The sequence below is a fragment of the Meleagris gallopavo genome, chromosome 22, assembly GCF_905368555.1.
Source record: "Meleagris gallopavo chromosome 22, MGAL_WU_HG_1.1, whole genome shotgun sequence".
Classification (NCBI taxonomy): domain Eukaryota; kingdom Metazoa; phylum Chordata; class Aves; order Galliformes; family Phasianidae; genus Meleagris; species Meleagris gallopavo.
This window is the reverse complement of record NC_139425.1, coordinates 4,096,986-4,109,753: the sequence shown is the minus strand read 5'-3', so window position 1 is coordinate 4,109,753 and position 12,768 is coordinate 4,096,986. Positions and strand designations below refer to the sequence as shown.

The following is a 12,768-nucleotide window of genomic DNA, read 5'->3' as shown; positions in this document are numbered from 1 at the left end:
GGCGGGGAGAGAAATTAAGGAGACAAGAGAAACAGAGAAGCTGTGCTGCTCCTTCCCCACCAAGACAGGGATCCCTTCTTGCTAAGCACTGCCCCTTCACTTCTTGGTGAAAAATACCCAGGATAGCATTCACTTTGCTAGCACTGCTATCAAACACCAGCACGGTCACAGCCACAGCACTGACCAATGGCAACACCAAATCCGTTCCATTGGTTGCTTCAATCAATCGTTTATTTGTCACCGCTTGTGAAAATGTCCCATTGAAAGTCCTTGGGTGGACTCGGGCAGGCCAATGCCAACAATAGGAACGCCACGGCAACCGGACAGCAAAGCTCCACCTATGTGCGCACTTGGTGACGGCATCGCAGAGTCACAGTCAGCCCGTGACCTCACAGTGCGCCGGGTGCCTATAAATAGCCAGCGGGCCCAGCCTGCGTTGAGTCTTGCTGGCGACTCTCGAGGTGTGAGCGTCTTCCTGTGGGAGCACGAGACACTGAGACCTTGCCAGTGCGTGAGACAGAGGAGTCTTGCGAGCGATTTGCGAGTGGAGGCGCAGAGGCTGCCGACTGCTCCGCAAGAGGCAGCCTCCAGCGAATCCATCATCCTTGGGGCTCCAAATCCATCCTTGGAGCCCCACAGCGCCAGGGCAGCCGCAGCCATGAGCCAGGAGGCGGCTCCCAACCCGAGGCGCAAGGCGTGGGTCTGGCCGGTGGAGGCCCGCGAGGAGCGGTGCCCCATCTGCCTCGACCACATCGTGGACACTGTCCGCGCTCTGCCCTGCAGGCACATCTTCTGCAGGGTGTGCATCCAGCAGTGGACGGCCAACAACCCCAGCTGCCCCCTGTGCCGCCAGAGGATCTTTGGCAAGCAGCGCCTTGACTGGCGCCCCTCGGCTCAGCCCCCGACCCGCCGGCCCCAGGGAAGGCTGCAGCGCACCAGGGAGCGGCGGGACACGAGATCTGCCCGGAGATCCCGCAGCGTCCCAGCACGGAGCCCGCCGCGCAGCCGCTCCAGGTCCCCCCGGCGGCTGGTGCGCAGCTCCTCCTGGCACGGGGAGCTCAACCAGCGCAGCCGCTTCGAGGAACCGCCGCGGGAGGACGAAGACCGCGAATGGCTGAGGCGGGTGGCGCGGGAGCGGCAGATGGGCGCCGGAGAGCACGCGCGGCACAACGACGGGCCTCGCTTGTGAGCGGGCGGCCCGACCTGAGCCGGGAACCACGAACGGCACGGGGACGGAAAGCGCAGGCGGGGGAGAGGCTGAGGCATCTCTACTTCACTACGAGGACGGCGCCGGGATGGCCCTGCTGCCACAGAGAGGGCGCGGGGGGATCTGGGCACTCTCAATAAACCCTTTCATGCACCCTAAAATGAGCAGTTGTTGCGTCTCTTTCTTTCTGTAAGGTAAACCATAAGCCTGGAATCCCAGTGCAAAACAGGGACGGGGAACGAGGAAGAGGTCGGCTGGTGAAACCGTTGACTTCCAGAGCCCTGAGAGCCCCAGCTCTGTGACTGCGTGGCAGCACGCACCAGGGGGGCAGAGGGCTGAGCAGGGCTCTGGCTGCTGCTGCAGCACAGCCCGGCCGTGTGGCAGCTGCACCTGAGGCCGCACGGCCACCAGCGACCAGGGAGGGGCTTTGGCACGGCACTTGGGGAGCGCAGAGCCCACCGTGCTGCTGCTGCCTGTCCTCCTCTGGAGCTGCTGGGGTGAGCCTCAGGGCTGCTTCTGGGGCAGCTCCCCTTCACATCTGCTCCACAGAAGGTGCCGCTGGAGCTCTCCTTTTCAGGCCAGTTCCGGCCTTGCCCTCTTGGACCAGGGACAATATGTCTTCAACAAGGCACTGTTGTAAAAGAGCTGCTTTTTAAAAATGCAAAGCAGATGAGTTGCCACTGCTTTGAGATAGGAGGACTAAGGCATTTAACTGCAAATGATAAACACAGATATCAAAAAGGGCTCTCATTCTGCTTAGGCTGACCACTGCTTTGTGATGCAACGCCATTAAGTCAGAACCACCACGCTGTGATGATTTTGCTCTCTGGGAACAGAACAGTGTAAGACTGTCAAAAGAAAACAATTGAGAAACCCAGATTCCACTACTTTGCAGCACTTTACTCCCAGTTTGGTCCCAGTGCACATCCATCACTCACAACAACCACACGTAGGCTCACTGAGAATGGCAGTTTCACCTTTCACCAATCCAGACAGATGGATTTGTTTTTAAAAATCAAGGTCAGGTACCTCACCCGTTTTATGGCATTTTCAGTTTTTATAAATGATACAGAAAATAAGGTTTATTACTTTATGTTTATTTACATTAACTATATATATTGTGTATGTGGCCCAAGACCATTTGTCTTCTCTCAGTGCAGACCATATAAGCCACAAGGTTGGACAGCTGTGTTGCAGTAGAAAGCCAAGCAATGGCTTGCAACCAGCGTACTCACCCATCTGCCAGGCTCACCAAGACAGCCATCATCATCATCTCTCCTTCCTAATTTGTTCCACTGGGCACAAACTGTTGGCTGTCCATCCTGTTGCTTTTCCCCTCAAAGTTCCTACAGCTTCAGCTTCAACTCTAATTGTAACCAGCCAAAATTAGAAGTAGCCTTGAGGGGTACAAGAAGGCAACCACAGGAATTCTGAGAGCTGGGACTAGCACATCTGCAGCCTGGGGCCTGTGTGAGCCCTGAATGCAGGGCCCTCCATCTTTTCAAATCCTCTGCCAGGAGCTGAGGGCAATAACAGTAGCTTACTCTCATGCTGATTTACCTTAGTCAGAGTAGTGATAAGTAAGAAGCATGTAAATTCAGCTGTTTGTTGCATGTAGAAGACATTTATACTCTCTATTAACTGATTATTAGAAATAGATAAGGTCTGCTGAGGAGGCCATAGCTCCCTACCCTGCCTTGCCTCCAAATACCTGTGCTGACAGCATGTATAGCTTATCCTGCAGTCTATGTAGATAAAGCTAACATCTACTGTAACACAATGCCTGCTTCTTTTTAGGGGTTTGCTTTCTAACATACTGCAAGGAGTTCCACCAGCAATTATGCTACACAACTCCATATGTTATGGGGCCATTGATGCTGTTTTTGAAAAAGTCAGGCTGCAGTTTCACAACTCCTTTCACAGAGCTTTCCATGGCACCATCGCAGCCACACACAGCCCATTTTCCACAGCCTGGCTGACGCAGCGTTGGATTCCCTTCTGCCTGCAGCCTCATAACAGAGAGGGCAGGTAGGGAAGATGACTTCAAGGAGAAGAACTGCTGAAACTGTCACTGAGGTCCCCATAAATATTCCCCATGGACCTCATTACACATTTGAGCAAACATTACCTTCACTCACACAGCTAAATTTCCTGTTTGCTTGGCTGATCAATTCCTCATCAAATTTTAATGTGGGGTTCAGGCCGTCTGTGGCGCTTTAATTAGGCCTAAGATTGCACAGCGTTGGAGGCAAACTCAGAACCACCCAAGCCCCCACTGCCTGTGTATTCAGGGGGAGGGGAAGGGGGACAGGAGGAAATGAAGAGGCCGAGAACTAATTAACTCCTGTTACTAGGCTAAGTCTGCTCTCTAGTGGTCACACCGCTCAAAACACAGCGCATAAAAACGCTATGCAAAGGAAAACGTCTCAAAGAGTAATCGAACCCCTCTCCATCGAATAGGAGGAAAAGAAAATAAGCGAAACCTATCGTGCTTAGTGCAAATGGGAGCATTTATTTCCCCTGCTAAGTCTTATCTTTCCCCCACTCCAGAATTCATACTCCTATATGTGCAAGAGCAAAATGGGATTAATTGTGACCACGTTAAAGGAAACATTTCTTACTTCCTACATCGTTTGAAACTGTTCCTGCTGCTCAGAGCAACCTATACACCCTGCCGTCCATAACCATGAGCAGCTGCCTTCTGTCCCAGGCATCACCCAGGTGCACCCGGACCTGCAGCCAAGTCTGGGTACTTCTGTGAGTCTTGCATAAAGACAGTCACACATTTTGGATTGCAACACAGCTGGGATTAAGAAACCTAGTGTTCTAGGAATACTCCGACCACTCTCCTAATGTAAACAAGATAAGCCAATACGCTGAAGTATTAGACTTCTATTTGCAATTTGACTTCAAATCAAGAAGTGCCACCGTGTTCCATAATTTCCTGAAAAGAACATGTACCCGTTCCCAAAAATGCACACACACTGCATGAGGGGTGGGCAAGAACCAAAAGCAGTTTTCACCACAGAGCAGTTAGCATTTCCACGCAGCAGTGCTGCACAAGGACAGCCAGCTCCATCCAGAACCCACGGACTGTGGCAACTCCAGCCTCAGGTTTGAGGAGTTTGCCAGTAGCAGCTAGCCAAATTTCCTCCAAAATCTGTATCTATTCATTGAAAGAAAATGGGCTGGAAAGAAGTGAAAACAAAATGAACTTATTTTCCTTCGCAGCTTGGGAGTGGTTGTTTAAAGTATTACTCCACATGCTGCAAAAGCATTGTATATATTTAAAACAGCTGTTTATTTCATAGAGTCTCTATCCAACTTGGATTTTCTTAAAATCACAGTTTCTTTGAGAAGACATTAATAATATCAGCATTTGCAAGAGCACTGAATCACTGCTGAGTGGCACTGTATAGTAGTTGGTGCCGTAAGGAATGCAGTATCATGTGCAGAACAGATCCCAAAAGTCACCAGGCAAGTGTATATTTTCAAGTACAAAATCTGACTCTTAACTGTATCTCTCTCAATAGATGTCAAGATGGCTGTCTTAAATCTGACAGACACGCAATCTAAATTTCTTTACAGCAAAGACCAGAACCAATAGTTCATCTGAGCCTAACCTCTCTGCTTAAAACCTACATGCACTTAGTTTAGGAATTACAAATTAATTAGTACAAATTATTATAATACACATTATTAAAATGCCACTTAGCATGAAGAACAAGCATATCAGAGGGTTTAAAAAACCAACACATTAGCTTGACAGTGTAGTCACTGTGTCTTGACAAGGCCTGAAGCACCCAATGCTTTTTTCCTGCACCAGGAACTACATCATATTGTAGTTCTGCAAAAAAACAATATGCAGGATCTTTCTCCGAACCCTTGCTGAAGTCTGAGCAAGGACAGACTTCCATCCCATATTTAGCATGAAACCGCATCAGTTTAGAAGAGCAGAATCAAAGAAAAAGAACTGTTTCTTCCTCAGTTAACCAGGATTCATTTATAAGACAAACAGATATTTAATACGAAAATGCAACAGGAAGGATTTTCTGCCTCATTTCTAATTCTCTGCTATGATTCTGAGACCTCTATTGGTCACAGACTATTGGTCAGGCCATAGCATCATCTTAGCTTTGTCTGTCTTTCACAGACAACACTCATCTGTATTTATTCCCTATATGAATAAAAAGTAGCCTTCAGCTACTTTGCTTAAAAACAAACAAAGAAGAAACCAAAAAGCCATACAGTAAATTATAAGAACTATATTAGCATCAGTACTCATGAGTAACCAAGTAAGGTGAGTTCTGCTAAAGCCACCAATAAACACCAGCAAGCATCCCTCATCTCCACACGCATGCTAGAAGCCAAACGACATCTCAGAAGTCTACAAAACCCAAATTGTGCAGACAAAGGCACTCCTCCTCCTCCCCCAGCCCAGACTGAGCAAGCATTTGGCCCTTTGCTTGATGCTTCTTTCCCACCTCAAATGCCACTGCAGCTGCTGCACATCAACACTCAGTAGCAGTTTAAGACACCGAAGCTCAAACACAGAATCCCATTGACCCTGGAAAGGCAGAATGCTTTAGTTCATGGATATGCAGTTCCTCCTTCCTCCAGCTCAGGCCTCAGGTGCTGGCGGGACAACAGAGCTGAGATTCAGCCCACAGACCCAGAACAACCATCGCTCCAGAGGAGGTGTCATTTACCACAGGCAGCTTTTATTTCCAAAGGGTTTCCACTGTCAGGAGTTCTCCCCAAATCAATGTTATCAATCCCACTTGTAATTTTACAAACTTCAAAGGGTTAAGACAGCAAGCACATTTATCGACTGGTGCTTCTTGGTGGGATCAGTAAAGCATGACTGATTAGAGCCCAGTTCTAAAGAGCCCAGCTTTGTGAGGCTGGAATAAATAGGAGTCTGTCAATAACTCAGATCCAGGCATATTGACATAGTTTACAGCCTCAATAGGCAATTAACACTTTACAGTGGATATTACCCAGTGGCCTCTCCATGTTTTACTGCACATTTTCTGCCGTCAGCTGCAATATTGTAGGTTTGGAATAGAAATGATATTGGACAGACAGCACCTTTGTTCAGCTGCACAGAAATTTCTTTAACATCTGGGAGACATCACAGTTTTGTTCCTCCCCATTCACTCACACCCATTGTCTCAGTTCCTCCATCGTTTACAGTTTTTAGCCTGCACCGGAAAACTCAAGAAACTCTTAGCTGAGTAATTAAATCTGTTGCATGACAAAAGTCCCTAGTCAGAAAAGTGACAACCCCAGCCTTTTCTCCTGCCACAGGAGAAGCTAAGTTGACCAACGAATGCCTCTTTGGCAGACGAATTACACTGACAAGTAACCGAAACTTAGCCAGGAGCACTTAAAGCTGAAATAGCTGATGCAAGTTAGGTTCAGCTCGTACTCATCTCTCACCATCAGTTCCAAGCCCACACCAACACAGAACTGCAGTAGTGCTTCCACTAGTCTCACACTCACAGAAAAAGAGGGAAGGGAAAAAGAAGTCTACAACAAGATGGATCCTTTCTTGGTTTTCAAGCTAATCAGCCCGAGAGAAACAGGCTAGCTTAGCAGTTTGATGCAACCATCGTGATATTTTACTCCAATGCTTCCTCACCAACAACATCAAAAGACAAAGCCGTGCAAAGCAACTGAGAACTCCTCCCAGGCTTGCTGGTGTTGGCACACAGCCACCTGCCCTGCCACTGCACAGCTGGGAAGGCCAAACCAGAAAGCTGAACCAAAGTACAATTTACAGCACTTTGCAACATCTACCCCAAAAAAAACAAAACAAAACAAAAAACAACCCTCCTCTTTTCCTTATTAACAACAAAAACAATTTTACGTACTTACCACAGAACAAAGAACTTGAGAGGAAACTTTCTCGACCCCACAGCACTCTGCTTCTAGCCCAGAAGAGACCTACTTTGTCCAGCACATGCTCGTTCACAAAGTGGCTGCAGCTGCTGCTGGTTGCCCTGTTGCAGAGCAGGTGGCAGGGCCCATCTCCCGGCCCCAGCACTGCAACGGGCCACAGGGCTGGGGAGCGAGTGGAAAGGTTCTGTCCTCCTCAACTTGTGATGGTTTGGAAGTTTTAATGATTTGCTGTCAAATCATTAATTTCCTAGGTGTGCTTTTGAGGTATAAGGGAGGAGAAAGCTCCCTAATGAGACTGCAGCATTCTTGAAGGCTGACACATGAAAATGAAGAGGTTTTTACTCCTTAAAGCTATACAAAGTTACTGAAATGAGACACACGAAGTTCTGAATGAGAGAGAAAAGGCCTCATCGCTGGTTCATATAAAGTGAAGTTACATGGAGATCAGCAGCACCATCAAACATGAGACATAGAATTCCCATGGCACCATTTTCAGCAAGAAAAGGAAATCATTTACACTATTTACCTCTTGCAGAGGATTCTCTCTCTTACCTCCTTTTGCTGTTCTGTAGATCACAGATTACACGACTGTGAGGGGCGATAGGGGATTGATCTTTATTTATTCTGTGTTCAGCAGCAAAAGACACCAGTGGAATATCCAAGAGCAGAAGAAACTAACCCAGTTACCAATTTTTCACTTACTCAAAAATTGTGTGACGCTTGTAGACCACTATAAAATAATAATAGTCATGTATTTTGTTCCCTGCTTTTTTGACTATTGAAATATCGCATTGGTTTAAACTTGTTTTGGGCAGAATGAATGTATCAAATAATTGAAATTGGTATCCTGTATTTACATGCATTAGGTGGATTTGCAAATCTGTTTGCCATGAACCATTCCCATTTACCTTAAAGTTAAAAATTATAATTCAAATTATAATCTGTTTAATGGAAAACTTGGACAAATATAACTAAGAACAAAGTCATCAGGCTGAAGAGGAGGGAGAGCAAAGTTTCCAAAGATGCCTGAATTGCTATGGACCCTTTAGTCCTGTATCAAAGACTTCCTACACACTGGGTGTCTGTTGGTGATACTTGAATACAGCGTTATGCAGCTAAGCCTGGGATAAGTTTAGTCTGGAGCCAGAAGCACAGGAGCTTATCCCAAGTGTGATTTTGATGACAATTTCTGCTTTTACCAGAGTAGAAATCTGGATCCAGAGACGAGTGACAGAAAGGAAACTTTGTGCTCCTGTGTTAATCATGTGTCTGCTGATCACAAATCTCAATAACATGAAAGAAAATGGTTAAAGAATAGCAACAAGATCAGAGATAACAGCTGGATATGTAGTGGCTGGCCTTCCTTTTTGTGTTTCTTTTGAGGAGCAGAGGGAGATAGCATAGTGGCTTTCTTCCCTCTCCCTGCCTCTCCATATGTGGGACCTGTACTCTCGGAAATGCCATTTTTGCAGAGGCCTTGCTGGGACCTGTTTCCTCCAGCAAAAAAATAAATTTTAAGTCAGCCTTCTGAAGGTAGAAAAGATAAATAAGCATAGTCCCGAAAATGAAACCAACCATTTCTCTCTGCCATTTCTACAAGCTCAAAAGAAAAAAACCTCCCTAGCAGACTGCTGGAGACATTGCCAAAGGAGACAAAGTACAGCCTGGTCCTGAGTGGGTACCTGAAGAAAATGATCACTTCAAACCCATTGCCTTTAATAATTCTTACTGACACCCCCAAAGAATGGACTACATAAAGTGAACCACACGCAGACAGCACATTTTCCCAAGCAGGAGCAGTCCTGAAGGTCTGAGTTCTGGACTTGAAACTGCAAACTGCACTAAGGGGCAAAGGGTTTGTCAGGAAATAAGGTGATGTTCAACCAAAGCACAGATGGGCAGCTCTGGTCTTAAGGAATCCTGAGGATTAGTGCCTCAATTAAAAGGGGGAAAAAAGATCCGGGCAGTAAACTCAAGCAATCCACAGCTCTTACTCTGTGCTTGCACTAAGCTTGTTTCCTCTGTGGACCCTTTGATGGGTGTTGTCCCCACTGTGCCCCATGGATGCAGGCAAGCCTGCTCTGGTAGCCATGACCCTCACACAGTGCTCTGCCAGGCAAGGACATCTGGCAGATCCTCTGATCTGAAGTCCTGTGGTTTCCTTTGTGATGTGGCAAAGCACATGGCCCCCAGCACATCTGTATAATTAATGAGAGGGGAAAATAAGCAACAACAGAAAAAGAGAGAGAGAGAGAGAGAGAGAGAAATAAAAGAGCTCTCAAAGAACAAAAGTCGTTCAGGGTCAGCAGAAGGTCTGAGAGCAAAATGATCTCTGCAGCACAGAACTACAGGATGGTTCTGCCTCCATGCATTGGGGTATCTGGGAGATGGGAAGGGCACTGACTGCACCACGTGCTGCTGAACAAGTTTCTCCATCTTTTCAGACATGTTTCACCAGTTCCTGACTTGCAGGGCAGGGATGCTGTACTTACATGTAAAACCCTGGTGTCAGCTGGACCCAATAATAGGACAGAAACAAGGAAAAAATAGTCATCTGCCTATTGCAACTGGGAGTTACTACCGCATCTGCAACACATCTTTAACACTGCTTGTTGTGTTTTGCTGCACTGTTCTTTTTTCAACGTATTAATGGAGACACGTGGCATCAGGACAGCAGAAGGCTTAACAGAGCTGGCACCCGTGTGCACACAGCAGCAGCACCAAGAGCTGCAGGATATTGGGCAGCCCCACATGGGGCAAGAATAGGTCAGGAGCTCTGGGGATCCCTGGAGCCATCGCATCCCCTCTGAGCCTTTTCCATCCTTTACAACAGCAATATTTGAGAAAAGAGGAAACTGAAATGAGCCTTTTTCTCTCAAAGGAGAAAATCTGAAAATTCAAAGGAAACTTTTGGTGTGATTTATATTTGAACAAAAGAGCACAGGTAGGGGCTGAACTCCTGTGTTTTATATTACAGATGTTCTCCTGCTCAGGTTCGTGGTGGCACCCTCCTTCATGGGACTTTGTTTCTATTTGCAAAAGCCTGAGAATCATTCCACTGCATTAATGGATACTTAACATGGTACCAAGTATTTTTTTGTGAGCCTTTATTTTAGATTTCCCATCATTATGAATTCTTTTTACATTGGAAGTGGCAGTCCAACTTCTAATTAATTCACCTGGTATTAACATGGCTCTCGCAAGTGCGTCCATGGGTGCTCAAGTGCAATTTAGCATTAGTTAAGTGAGAGTTAATGGACACTAAAAGTGCCACTTATTTTCCAAGTGATCCATTAGGTTAAAAAAAAAAAGAAGAAGAAGATAAAAGCCAGGCAGTGGATTCCTTTCATAAGATAACACAGAGATCTGCTCTGCACATGTCAGGTTTGTTTGGATACCAAGGGTGGCCTTTAAAGCACACTCTGAGTGTCTGCATATCTCAGGTGTCAGAGTGCAAGGAAGTGATGAGAGAAAGGCAAAAGGAGGGAAAAAAGTTGCACTGAGGATACGGAGGAAGGCAGGGAAGCCCAGGAGAGAAGGCAGTTATTGCCTGGTGCCAGACAGACAGGTGATGCAGCCACTGTTCAGGCAGCAGTTCTAAACGAGCAGTAAACAGCAGTAGTTCATCAGTGGCTGCTTAGAAAAAAGTCTCAAATAAGTGAAATTAGTTTTCCCTTTAGTAAGAATTATCTCTGAGCAACTGAGAAAGCAATAAACACACACTAAGCCTATCTAAGATTTAGTTTCCTCTTTCATAAATATGTCATTAGTAATTCGAAATATCTGTCTTATAATAGTTTTAAGATTGTTAATACAAAACAGTATTTTCAGCAAGATGAGGAGGAAGAAGGGATGCTTTTCCTTGATATTCAAATGAAAGTGAAGAGCTATGAGCTTTCTGAATCATTCTAAAAAGAAATAAATAGCTGAAACAAACTTTATCATGGGGCAAAGCCAGCCAAAAGCAGCATTCAGGCTTAACATCCCATAGGAGTGAGCAATAGCTGCTGTTTAACCTACTGGGCAGATTCACCCCCTTCATTTTATATAGCATAACTTTGCTTCAGAAGGTGAGACACAGGAAATCCAGACACACATTCTACAGCAGGGAAGGTCTGACTGCTGTAGAACTTGCCTTAGTGAGCAACACTGTCAGCTGGATCCAAGCATTGCCCCAGCAAGAAGCACGTGCCAAGTAACTGTAAAATGGCAGATGTACTTAATAATTATAATTTTACCAAATGACTACACTTTGCTAGCATTTTTCCCCCCACCCCCTCCAAAACTCAGTGCGCTGCATTGAATGCTTTAAAATTCAAAGGTTTTGTTCAGTGTGTGCTGACACAGAGATCCTCCCCATTCCCAGTCCTACACCCAGGCTTATGAACCACAGCACTCAGTTTAGGCAGCACGAGGAGATGCTAAAGCAAGGCCAGAGTTTATTTTCTGAAGTTTGCCTTAAGAACAGGGATGCTCTGAAGTATTCTATTTGGATGTGAAAACAAGCATTGATGCAGACTGATGGGGAAAATCATATGTACACAGATACACACACGATACGTACGTCTCTTGGAAATGGGGGCCAGAAAGGGGTCCAGTGACAGCGGCAGCAGCCAGCAGAGGAGATGTGGCTCTCAGCAGGCCATGGGGAACAGATGGAAGGGAGATGCAAAGGCAGCAGAGAGCTGCATGAAACAGAGCAAGGTGGGGGCAATGTGGGCAGCACATTTTGCTGCTTGCTTAATTCTTCCCTCTGTTTGTGCCAGCCTCCAAAACATCTTACTACCGCTCTGTTCCTCTCTGATGTAGGTAAGCATAGAGCTCAACCGAGCATGATAAAACAACTTCATAAAGCACCTGAAAAGCAAATTTAGGAAAGCATTTTACTTTTAAAAATCTACTTTCATCAGTTTAAGGTAATTAGTTCTGGGAGATGACGATAGAACAGTGAAAGTTGCTGCGAGTGACAGCAGTGAAACTCCTGACACAGACACGGTGCAGATTGCAGGACCAAATAACACTTCCTATGTTTCAGAAATCAGGTTGTCAACAGTGTTTCCAGGCCTTGAAATTAGCTGAAGTAATCAGGAGGTGTTGGCAGTAAGCAGCAGGCAGCTTGTTCACTTGCTTTTCTTTTTCACTGCTACTCCAACAACCTTTGCAGCTAAAGAAAATAATAATTTAAAATCATATCTGTAATAGCCTTCAGGTGAGTTTCTGCAAGTGAATTTCTGATGGTGAAAGAAGGATTGACTTTGAATTTGTTCCTTTTGTCTTCATTTTCATACAGCTTATTTGTGGTTCAATCATCACAATGTTCTCCCCATGGATAGCGGTGCTCAAGGAATCTGGTAATACTTAAGAAAAATAAAAACAATAAAAGGATCCCGTCTGCCAAGCAGAATGTAATTAAGGATCCTGGAACAAACAGAGGGCAATAAAGTTATTGAAGGAGCTGTGTTCATTAAGCAAGATAAAGCACAGCAGGGCAGGTGCTGAGGGCTGAATTCTGTGCCCTGCACAGCACTGTGTTGGGGCCTTGCACCACAGTGCTCCGGGTGGGATGGGGCTCGGGCTGCAGTGCCTCACTGCTCTCCTGCACCAGCCCTTGTGTAAATTAAAGTTCAGCAGTTGGTTGAAATGAGGCTGAATAAATA

General features: G+C 46.1%; 1 long non-coding RNA gene and 1 pseudogene across 1 annotated transcript in view; one reads left to right on the top strand and one right to left on the bottom strand.

Moving 5' to 3' along the window:
- LOC146542942 (uncharacterized) overlaps positions 1–12,768 on the bottom strand; it is a 40,293-nt gene that overhangs the window by 9,099 nt on the left and 18,426 nt on the right. The window lies entirely within an intron of this gene.
- LOC146542943 (uncharacterized) lies at positions 238–1,347 on the top strand (annotated as a pseudogene).